Source organism: Ranitomeya imitator, chromosome 4, assembly GCF_032444005.1.
Source record: "Ranitomeya imitator isolate aRanImi1 chromosome 4, aRanImi1.pri, whole genome shotgun sequence".
In the NCBI taxonomy this organism is placed as follows: Eukaryota; Metazoa; Chordata; class Amphibia; order Anura; family Dendrobatidae; genus Ranitomeya; species Ranitomeya imitator.
This window is the reverse complement of record NC_091285.1, coordinates 691,902,018-691,913,658: the sequence shown is the minus strand read 5'-3', so window position 1 is coordinate 691,913,658 and position 11,641 is coordinate 691,902,018.

The window sequence follows — 11,641 nt, the reverse complement described above, 5'->3', positions numbered from 1 at the left end:
TATGCATTTCCGCAGCACAAAGTGATTTTAATTGTTATGTGTAATTATATGTTGTTTTTACACTTACTCACTTTCTTCACTCACCTGTCGACTCCTATAAAAAGGAAATGACACACTTGATTGTGCACCTGGACCCGTGGAAGCGCATTTTGCGTGAAACGGCCGTAGTCCTTCTCCTCTCCCCCGCACCCAATCCTCTTTCCTGCCGCCTCTCCGCATAATGTCTCACATCGCTTTAAGTGAATAAAGGACACTATCTTCAGCAAGAATCTGGTGAGTGCTGCATCTTTTGTTATTTAACTAGTCCTAAAGGATCTCCTCTCCCTGACTAATTCTCGAGAGCGCTCCTGGAAACATAAATCAATACGTGTGGCCAGGGATATAAGGTCTTCCAGGATAGTAGGGGTATCCCGACCTGCGAGCTCATCCTTAATCTTGGACGAGAGCCCTCTCCAAAAAGCCCCTACCAGTGCCTCGTTATTCCATCCAAGCTCAGAAGAAAGTGTCCGGAAACGGATGGCGTATTGTCCAACAGTAAGGTTCCCCTGTTGAAGATTAAAGAGGGATTCAGTGGTAGATGCCACCCGACCTGGCTCATCAAAGACCTTACGAAATGTGTCTAGAAAAATCTGTATACTGGCAACTACCGGGTCATCCCGCTCCCATAAGGGGTTAACCCAGGACAGAGCTTCTCCCTCGAGATGGGACACAATAAAGGCCACCTTAGCACGATCAGAGGGATATTGCTGGGGTAGGAGCTCAAAGTGTAGACGGCACTGGTTCAAAAAACCCCGACACAATTTGGGATCGCCGCTGTATCGAGGGGGCTTTCCCAAACGAGGAGGAGGAAGGGGTACAGGATCTCGATGAGAGGCAGAAGCAGCGGCGGCAGACTGAAGAGAGTGAAGGCGGTCGTCAACCGACGCCATGTAAGTAAGAATATGGGACTGGGTATCTCGCTGCTGTGCGAGCTCCTGCTGGAGTCCCACCAGCAGAGGGGCGTTACCAAGATCCGAAGTCTGTAGGGCGGTAAAACGAGAGTCCATAGACTTCATAACAGACATAATACGGGTCTGATTCTCCCGTAAGAACAACAACTCCTTCTGGGTTGCTGCGGAGGCACCAGCGGGGTCCATGGCCTGATTGTACTGTGACGATCTGACTGCACTCTGATGTAATCTGAGCGCAGTCCTATAGTGACCGTGAGAACGGAAGACTGATACAATCTGACTGCACTCTGATGAAATCTGAGCGCAGTCCAATAGTGACCGAGAGAACGGAAGACTGTGACAATCTGACTGCACTCTGATGAAATCTGAGCGCAGTCCAATAGTGACCGAGAGAACGGAAGACTGTGACAATCTGACTGCACTCTGATGAAATCTGAGCGCAGTCCAATAGTGACCGTGAGGACTGAAGAACCGGACAGAGAGTGGACCCTCTGGGTCACGGTACTGATACACCCAGGGACGAGCAAACCCGCGATGACAACCCCTATACAGGGATAGTTGGGGAGCAGGCCCGAGGGGAACAATACCGCAACAGCTGGCACCAAGAGGGACGGCTCTGGAAAGGACAGAAGGGACGAACCAAGGGAGACAGGCTGGGAAAACGGAGGAAGACAGGAGGCGAATGAGCCTGAGAAAATGGACCAGACCGGAGCAGAAAAGGATCTGAACCAGACAGGGCCAAACGAAAGTACAAACTGCACACAACAATCAGGCACCTCCATTATGGAGGCGAGGCCTGATATAGCCCAAAGAAGTACCTGATTGGAGGAGACAGGAGCAGGGAGGGTCCGAAATGGTTAACTGGAGGAAGAAGTGCACGCCCGCGTCCTAAGGCGCATGTGTGGAGCAGGTACAGGACGGGAGGAAAGAGGAGCGCGCACCCCACGCCGAAATCCCCGAGCAGCAGGAAGAGGACGCGGGGAACCGGTGCGACACTGAGGGCGGCGAGGAGAAATGGAGAGAGCGGGACTGATAGGAGAAGCGGCCGCAGCATCAGAGGAGGCCGGTATGACAGGGAGAACTGGGGCCATCCTACTATATATGGGGAGAATTGGGACCATCCTACTATATATGAGAGAACTGGGGCCATCCTACTATATATGGGGGAACTGGGGCCATTCTACTATATATATGAGAACTGGGGCCATTCTACTATATATGGGGAGAATTGGGACCATCCTACTATATATGAGAGAACTGGGGCCATCCTACTATATATGGGGAGAATTGGGACCATCCTACTATATATGAGAGAACTGGGGCCATCCTACTATATATGGGGAGAATTGGGACCATCCTACTATATATGAGAGAACTGGGGCCATCCTACTATATATGGGGAGAATTGGGACCATCCTACTATATATGGGGGAACTGGGGCCATTCTACTATATATATGAGAGAACTGGGGCCATCCTACTATATATATGGGGAGGACTGGGGCCATCCTACTATATATATGAGAACTGGGGCCATTCTACTATATATATGAGAACTGGGGCCATTCTACTATATATATGGGGAGGACTGGGGCCATCCTACTATATATATGAGAACTGGGGCCATTCTACTATATATATGAGAACTGGGGCCATTCTACTATATATATGGGGAGAACTGGGGCCATCCTACTATATATATGGGGAGAACTGGGGCCATCCTACTATATACATGAGGGGAACAGGGACCATCCTACTATATATATATATGGGGAGAAATGGGTCCATTCTACTATATATGGGGAGAACTGTGGCCATCATACTATGTATATGGGGGAACTGGGGCCATCCTACAATATATATGAGAACTGTGGCCATCCTACTATATATGGGGAGAACTGGGCCATCATACTATTTATATGGGGGGAACTGGGGCCATCATACTATATATGGGAGAACTGGGGCCATCCTACTATATATGGGGAGAACTGGGGCCATCCTACTATATATGGGGGAACTGGGGCCATCATATTATATATATGAGAACTGTGGCCATCCTACTATATATGGGGAGAACTGGGCCATCATACTATTTATGGGAGAACTGGGTCCATCCTACTATATATGGGAGAACTGGGGCCATCCTACTATATATGGGGGACCTGGGGCCATCATATTATATATATGAGAACTGTGGCCATTCTACTATATATGGGGAGAACTGGGGCCATCCTACTATACATATATGTGGGGAACTGGGGCCATCCTACTATATATGGGAGAACTGGGGCCATCCTACTATATATATGGGGAGAACTGGGGCCATCCTACTATATATGGGGAGAACTGGGTCCATCTTACTATATATGGGGAGAACTGGGGCCATCCTACTATATATATGGGGGAAACTGGGGCCATCCTACTATGTATGGGGGAACTGGGGCCATCATATATATATATATGAGAACTGTGGCCATTCTACTATATATATGGGGAGAACTGGGGCCATCCTACTATATATGGGGAGAACTGGGCCATCATACTATTTATGGGAGAACTGGGGCCATCCTACTATATATGGGGGACCTGGGGCCATCATATTATATGTATGAGAACTGTGGCCATCCTACTATATATGGGAGAACTGGGGCCATCCTACTATATATATGGGGAGAACTGGGGCCATCCTACTATATATGGGGAGAACTGGGTCCATCTTACTATATATGGGGAGAACTGGGGCCATCCTACTATATATATGGGGGAAACTGGGGCCATCCTACTATATATGGGGGAACTGGGGCCATCATATATATATATATGAGAACTGTGGCCATTCTACTATATACAGTGGGGCAAAAAAGTATTTAGTCAGTCAGCAATAGTGCAAGTTCCACCACTTAAAAAGATGAGATGTGTCTGTAATTTCCGCAGCGCTTTACAGTTTGCACACATTATCATCACTGTCCCCGATTGGGCTCACAATCTAGAATTCCTATCAGTATGTCTTTGGTATGTGGGAGGAAACCGGAGTGCCCGGAGGAAACCCACGCAAACACGGAGAGAACATACAAACTCTTTGCAGATGTTGTCCTGGGTGGGATTAGAACCCAGGACCCCAGCGCTGCAAGGCTGTAGTGCTAACCACTGCGCCACCGTGCTATGGTGGAAAATAAGTATTTGGTCAGAAACAAAATTTCATCAATACTTTGTAATATATCCTTTGTTGGCAATGACAGAGGTCAAACGTTTTCTGTAAGTCTTCACAAGGTTGCCACACACTGTTGTTGGTATGTTGGCCCATTCCTCCATGCAGATCTCCTCTAGAGCAGTAATGTTTTTGGCTTTTCGCTTGGCAACACGGACTTTCAACTCCCTCCAAAGGTTTTCTATAGGGTTTAGATCTGGAGACTGGCTAGGCCACTTCAGGACCTTGAAATGCTTCTTACGAAGCCACTCCTTTGTTGCCCTGGCGGTGTGCTTTGGATCATTGTCATGTTGAAAGACCCAGCCACGTTTCATTTTCAATGCCCTTGCTGATGGAAGGAGGTTTGCACTCAAAATCTCACGATACATGGCCTCATACATTCTTTCATGTACCCGGATCAGTCGTCCTGGCCCCTTTGCAGAGAAACAGCCCCAAAGCATGATGTTTCCACCACCATGCTTTACACTAGGTATGGTGTTTGATGGATGCAACTCAGTATTCTTTTTCCTCCAAACATGACAAGTTGTGTTTCTACCAAACAGTTCCAGTTTGGTTTCATCAGACCATAGGACATTCTCCCAAAACTCCTCTGGATCATCCAAATGCTCTCTAGCAAACTTCAGACGGGCCCGGACATGTACTGGCTTAAGCAGTGGGACACGTCTGGCACTGCAGGATCTGAGTCCATGGTGGCGTAGTGTGTAACTTATGGTAGGCCTTGCTACATTGGTCCCAGCTCTCTGCAGTTCATTCACTAGGTCCCCCCGCGTGGTTCTGGGATTTTTGCTCACCGTTCTTGTGATCATTCTGACCCCACGGGGTGGGATTTTGCGTGGAGCCCCAGATCGAGGGAGATTATCAGTAGTCTTGTATGTCTTCCATTTTCGAATTATTGTTCCCACTGTTGATTTCTTCACTCCAAGCTGGTTGGCTATTGCAGATTCAGTCTTCCCAGCCTGGTGCAGGGCTACAATTTTGTTTCTGGTGTCCTTTGACAGCTCTTTGGTCTTCACCATAGTGGAGTTTGGAGTCAGACTGTTTGAGGGTGTGCACAGGTGTCTTTTTATACTGATAACAAGTTTAAACAGGTGCCATTACTACAGGTAATGAGTGGAGGAAAGAGGAGACTCTTAAAGAAGAAGTTACAGGTCTGTGAGAGCCAGAAATCTTGATTGTTTGTTTCTGACCAAATACTTATTTTCCACCATAATATGTAAATAAAATGATAAAAAAACAGACAATGTGATTTTCTGGATTTTTTTTTCTCAGTTTGTCTCCCATAGTTGAGGTCTACCTATGATGTAAATTACAGACGCCTCTCATCTTTTTAAGTGGTGGAACTTGCACTATTGCTGACTGACTAAATACTTTTTTGCCCCACTGTATATGGGGAGAACTGGGGCCATCCTACTATATATGGGGAGAACTGGGGCAACCCTACTATATATGGGAGAACTGGGACAATCCTACTATATACAGTATATGGGGAGAACTGTGGCCATCCAACTATATACATGAGGGGAACTGGGGCCATCCTACTATATTTATGAGAACTGTGGCCATTCTACTATTTATGGGGAGAAATGGGGCCATCCTACTATATATGGGGAGAACTGGGGCCATCCTACTATATATGGGGAGAACTGGGGCCATCCTACTATATATGGGGAGAACTGGGGCCATCCTACTATATATATGGGGGGAACTGGGGCCATCCTACTATATATATGGGGAGAACTGGGGCCATCCTACTATATATATGGGGAGAACTGGGGCCATCCTACTATATATGGGGAGAACTGGGGCCATCCTATTATATATGGGGAGAACTGGGGCAATCCTATTATATATGGGGAGAACTGGGGCGATCCTACTATATACAGTGGGGTAAAAAAGTATTTAGTCAGTCAGCAATAGTGCAAGTTCCACCACTTAAAAAGATGAGAGGCGTCTGTAATTTACATCATAGGTAGACCTCAACTATGGGAGACAAACTGAGAAAAAAAAATCCAGAAAATCACATTGTCTGTTTTTTTATCATTTTATTTGCATATTATGGTGGAAAATAAGTATTTGGTCAGAAACAAACAATCAAGATTTCTGGCTCTCACAGACCTGTAACTTCTTCTTTAAGAGTCTCCTCTTTCCTCCACTCATTACCTGTAGTAATGGCACCTGTTTAAACTTGTTATCAGTATAAAAAGACACCTGTGCACACCCTCAAACAGTCTGACTCCAAACTCCACTATGGTGAAGACCAAAGAGCTGTCAAAGGACACCAGAAACAAAATTGTAGCCCTGCACCAGGCTGGGAAGACTGAATCTGCAATAGCCAACCAGCTTGGAGTGAAGAAATCAACAGTGGGAGCAATAATTAGAAAATGGAAGACATACAAGACCACTGATAATCTCCCTCGATCTGGGGCTCCATGCAAAATCCCACCCCGTGGGGTCAGAATGATCACAAGAACGGTGAGCAAAAATCCCAGAACCACGCGGGGGGACCTAGTGAATGAACTGCAGAGAGCTGGGACCAATGTAACAAGGCCTACCATAAGTAACACACTACGCCACCATGGACTCAGATCCTGCAGTGCCAGACGTGTCCCACTGCTTAAGCCAGTACATGTCCGGGCCCGTCTGAAGTTTGCTAGAGAGCATTTGGATGATCCAGAGGAGTTTTGGGAGAATGTCCTATGGTCTGATGAAACCAAACTGGAACTGTTTGGTAGAAACACAACTTGTCGTGTTTGGAGGAAAAAGAATACTGAGTTGCATCCATCAAACACCATACCTACTGTAAAGCATGGTGGTGGAAACATCATGCTTTGGGGCTGTTTCTCTGCAAAGGGGCCAGGACGACTGATCCGGGTACATGAAAGAATGAATGGGGCCATGTGTCGTGAGATTTTGAGTGCAAACCTCCTTCCATCAGCAAGGGCATTGAAGATGAAACGTGGCTGGGTCTTACAACATGACAATGATCCAAAGCACACCGCCAGGGCAACGAAGGAGTGGCTTCATAAGAAGCATTTCAAGGTCCTGGAGTGGCCTAGCCAGTCTCCAGATCTCAACCCTATAGAAAACCTTTGGAGGGAGTTGAAAGTCCGTGTTGCCAAGCGAAAAGCCAAAAACATCACTGCTCTAGAGGAGATCTGCATGGAGGAATGGGCCAACATACCAACAACAGTGTGTGGCAATCTTGTGAAGACTTACAGAAAACGTTTGACCTCTGTCATTGCCAACAAAGGATATATTACAAAGTATTGAGATGAAATTTTGTTTCTGACCAAATACTTATTTTCCACCATAATATGCAAATAAAATGATAAAAAAACAGACAATGTGATTTTCTGGATTTTTTTTTCTCAGTTTGTCTCCCATAGTTGAGGTCTACCTATGATGTAATTTACAGACGCCTCTCATCTTTTTAAGTGGTGGAACTTGCACTATTGCTGACTGACTAAATACTTTTTTGCTCCACTGTATATGGGGAGAACTGGGGCCATCCTACTATATATATGGGGAGAACTGGGGCCATCCTACTATATATATATATATATATATGGGGGAACTGGGGCCATCCTACTATATATGAGAACTGTGGCCATTCTACAATATATGGGGAGAACTGGGCCATCATACTATTTATATGGGGGGAACTGGGGCCATCATACTATATATATGGGGAGAACTGGGGCCATCCTACTATATACATAAGGGGAACTGGGGCCATCATACTATATATATGGGGGACCTGGGGCCATCCTACTATATATGGGGAGAACTGGGGCCATCCTATTATATATATGGGGAGAACTGGGGCCATCATACTATATATATGGGGAGAACTGGGGCCATCCTACTATATATATGGGGAGAACTGGGGACATCATAATATATATATGAGGGACCTGGGGCCATCCTGTTATATATGGAGGGACCTGGGTCCATTCTACTATATATGGGGAGAACTGGGGCCATCCTACTATATATATGGGGGGAACTGGGGCCATCCTACTATATATGGGGAGAACTGGGGCCATCCTATTATATATATGGGGAGAACTGGGGCCATCATACTATATATATGGGGAGAACTGGGGCCATCCTACTATATATATGGGGAGAACTGGGGACATCATAATATATATATGAGGGACCTGGGGCCATCCTGTTATATATGGAGGGACCTGGGTCCATTCTACTATATATGGGGAGAACTGGGGCCATCCTACTATATATATGGGGGGAACTGGGGCTATCATACTATATATGGGAGAAATGGGGCCATCCTACTATATATGGGGAGAACTGGGGCCATCCTACTACATATATGGGGGAACTGGGGCCATCCTACTATATATATGAGAACTGTGGCCATTCTACTATATATGGGGAGAACTGGGGCCATCCTACTATATATATGGGGGGAACTGGGGCTATCATACTATATATGGGAGAACTGGGGCCATCCTACTATATATGGGGAGAACTGGGGCCATCCTACTACATATATGGGGGAACTGGGGCCATCCTACTATATATATGAGAACTGTGGCCATTCTACTATATATGGGGAGAACTGGGGCCATCCTACTATATATATGGGGGGAACTGGGGCTATCATACTATATATGGGAGAACTGGGGCCATCGTACTATATACATGAGGGGAACTGGGACCATCATACTATATATGAAGAGAACTGGGGCCATCATACTATATATGAGGAGAACTGGGGCCATCATACTATATATGGGGAGAACTGGGGCTATCACTATATATGGGGGGAACTGGGGCTATCATACTATATATGGGGAGAACTGGGGCCATCATACAATATATGGGGAGAACTGGGGCCATCCTACTGTATATGGGGAGAACTGGGGCCATCCTACTATATATGGGGAGAACTGGGCCATCCTACTATATAGGGGGAGAACTGTGGCCATCCTACTATATATAGGGAGAACTGTGGCCATCCTACTATCTATGGGGAGAACTGGGGCCATCATACTATATATATGGGGAGAACTGGGGCCATCCTACTATATATGGGGAGAACTGGGGCCATCCTACTATATATGGGGAGAACTGGGGCCATCCTACTATATATGGGGAGAACTGGGCCATCCTACTATATAGGGGGAGAACTGTGGCCATCCTACTATATATAGGGAGAACTGTGGCCATCCTACTATCTATGGGGAGAACTGGGGCCATCATACTATATATATGGGGAGAACTGGGGCCATCCTACTATATATGGGGAGAACTGGGGCCATCCTACTATATATGGGGAGAACTGGGGCCATCATACTATATATATGGGGAGAACTGGGGCCATCCTACTATGTATGGGGAGAACTGGGGCCATCATACTATATATATGGGGAGAACTGGGGCCATCCTACTATATATGGGGAGAACTGGGGCCATCCTACTATATATGGGGAGAACTGGGGCCATCCTACTATATATGGGGAGAACTGGGCCATCCTACTATATAGGGGGAGAACTGTGGCCATCCTACTATATATAGGGAGAACTGTGGCCATCCTACTATCTATGGGGAGAACTGGGGCCATCATACTATATATATGGGGAGAACTGGGGCCATCCTACTATATATGGGGAGAACTGGGGCCATCCTACTATATATGGGGAGAACTGGGGCCATCATACTATATATATGGGGAGAACTGGGGCCATCCTACTATGTATGGGGAGAACTGGGGCCATCATACTATATATATGGAGAGAACTGGGGCCATCCTACTATATATATGAGAACTGTGGCCATTCTACTATATATGGGGAGAACTGGGGCCATAATACTATATATATATTAGAACTGTGGCCATCCTACTATATATATGAGAACTGTGGACATTCTACTATATATGGGGAGAACTGGGCCATCATACTATATATGGGGGGAACTGGGGCCATCATACTATATATATGGGGAGAACTGGGGCCATCCTACTATATATATGAGAACTGTGGCCATTCTACTATATATGGGGAGAACTGGGGCCATCCTACTATATATGGGGCGAACTGGGGCCATCATTCTATATATATGGGGAGAACTGGGGCCATCCTACTATATACATGAGGGGAACTGGGACCATCATACTATATATGAAGAGAACTGGGGCCATCATACTATATATGAGGAGAACTGGGGCCATCATACTATATATGGGGAGAACTGGGGCCATCATACTATATATGGGGGGAACTGGGGCCATCATACTATATATGGGGAGAACTGGGGCCATCATACTATATATGGGGAGAACTGAGGCCATCCTACTATATATGGGGAGAACTGGGGCCATCCTACTATATATGGGGAGAACTGGGGCCATCATACTATATATGGTGAGAACTGTGGCCATCCTACTATATATGGGGATAACTGGGGCCATCATACTATATATATGGGGAGAACTGGGGCCATCCTACTATATATGGGGAGAACTGGGGCCATCATACTATATATATGGGGAGAACTGGGGCCTTCATCCTGTATATACTGTATGTATGTGCAGAACTGGGGGCATCATGAGAGATATATATATATAGGGACAACTGGCGCCGTCATTCTATACTGGTGCTTCTCACAAAATTAGAATATCATCAAAAAGTTAATTTATTTCACTACACAATACAAAAAGTGAAACACATATATAATATAGAGTCATTACAAACACAGTGATCTATTTACAGTGATTATTTCTGTTAATGTTGATGATTATGGCTTACAGCCAATGAAAACCCAAAAGTCATTATCTCAGTAAATTAGAATAATCAACAAAAATCATTTGCAAAGGCTTCCTAAGCTTTTAAAAAGGTACCTTAGTCCGTTTCAGTCGGTTCCAAAATCATGGGGAAGACTGCTGACTTGACAAATGTCCAGAAGGCGTCATTGACATGTCGGGGTCGTCACGACAATACCCTTCATCCACCAGTCATTCCAAATCAGATTTAAAGCAGTGGTACCGCAGTGAAGAATGAGTCAGACAAAATCTGGTTCAAACTCAGAGTCTGCTTATGCTTCCACACGTAGTGGTAACCTCACAGCAACTGAACTTTATTTCCTGATACACAATATTACATGATCTATTGGAGGAAGGTGTGCAGAGGGCGGGGATAGGCAGGGGTTAAGCAATGTATCTAGTATTCAGTCCTTCTGATTGGCTCTGACATCATCTGATGAATCTTTCTTTGTCCACATCTTGTTAAGTTTCGAATTCCAGAGAAATGTTACTTGTCCTTCTGGAATGTATAACTCGTTCCTTCAGCCTGAAAGTGGGGCAAAGGTGAATACTGGCAGCCATCTTAAATACAGTTAAATTTGCATTAGCAAGCGAAGGGGAAAAACTTATTGTTTCACAGCATAAGAATATATAAAAGTACAAAAGTGTATAAAGACATATATTTTTACCTTGACAGACATACTCCACAAGGAG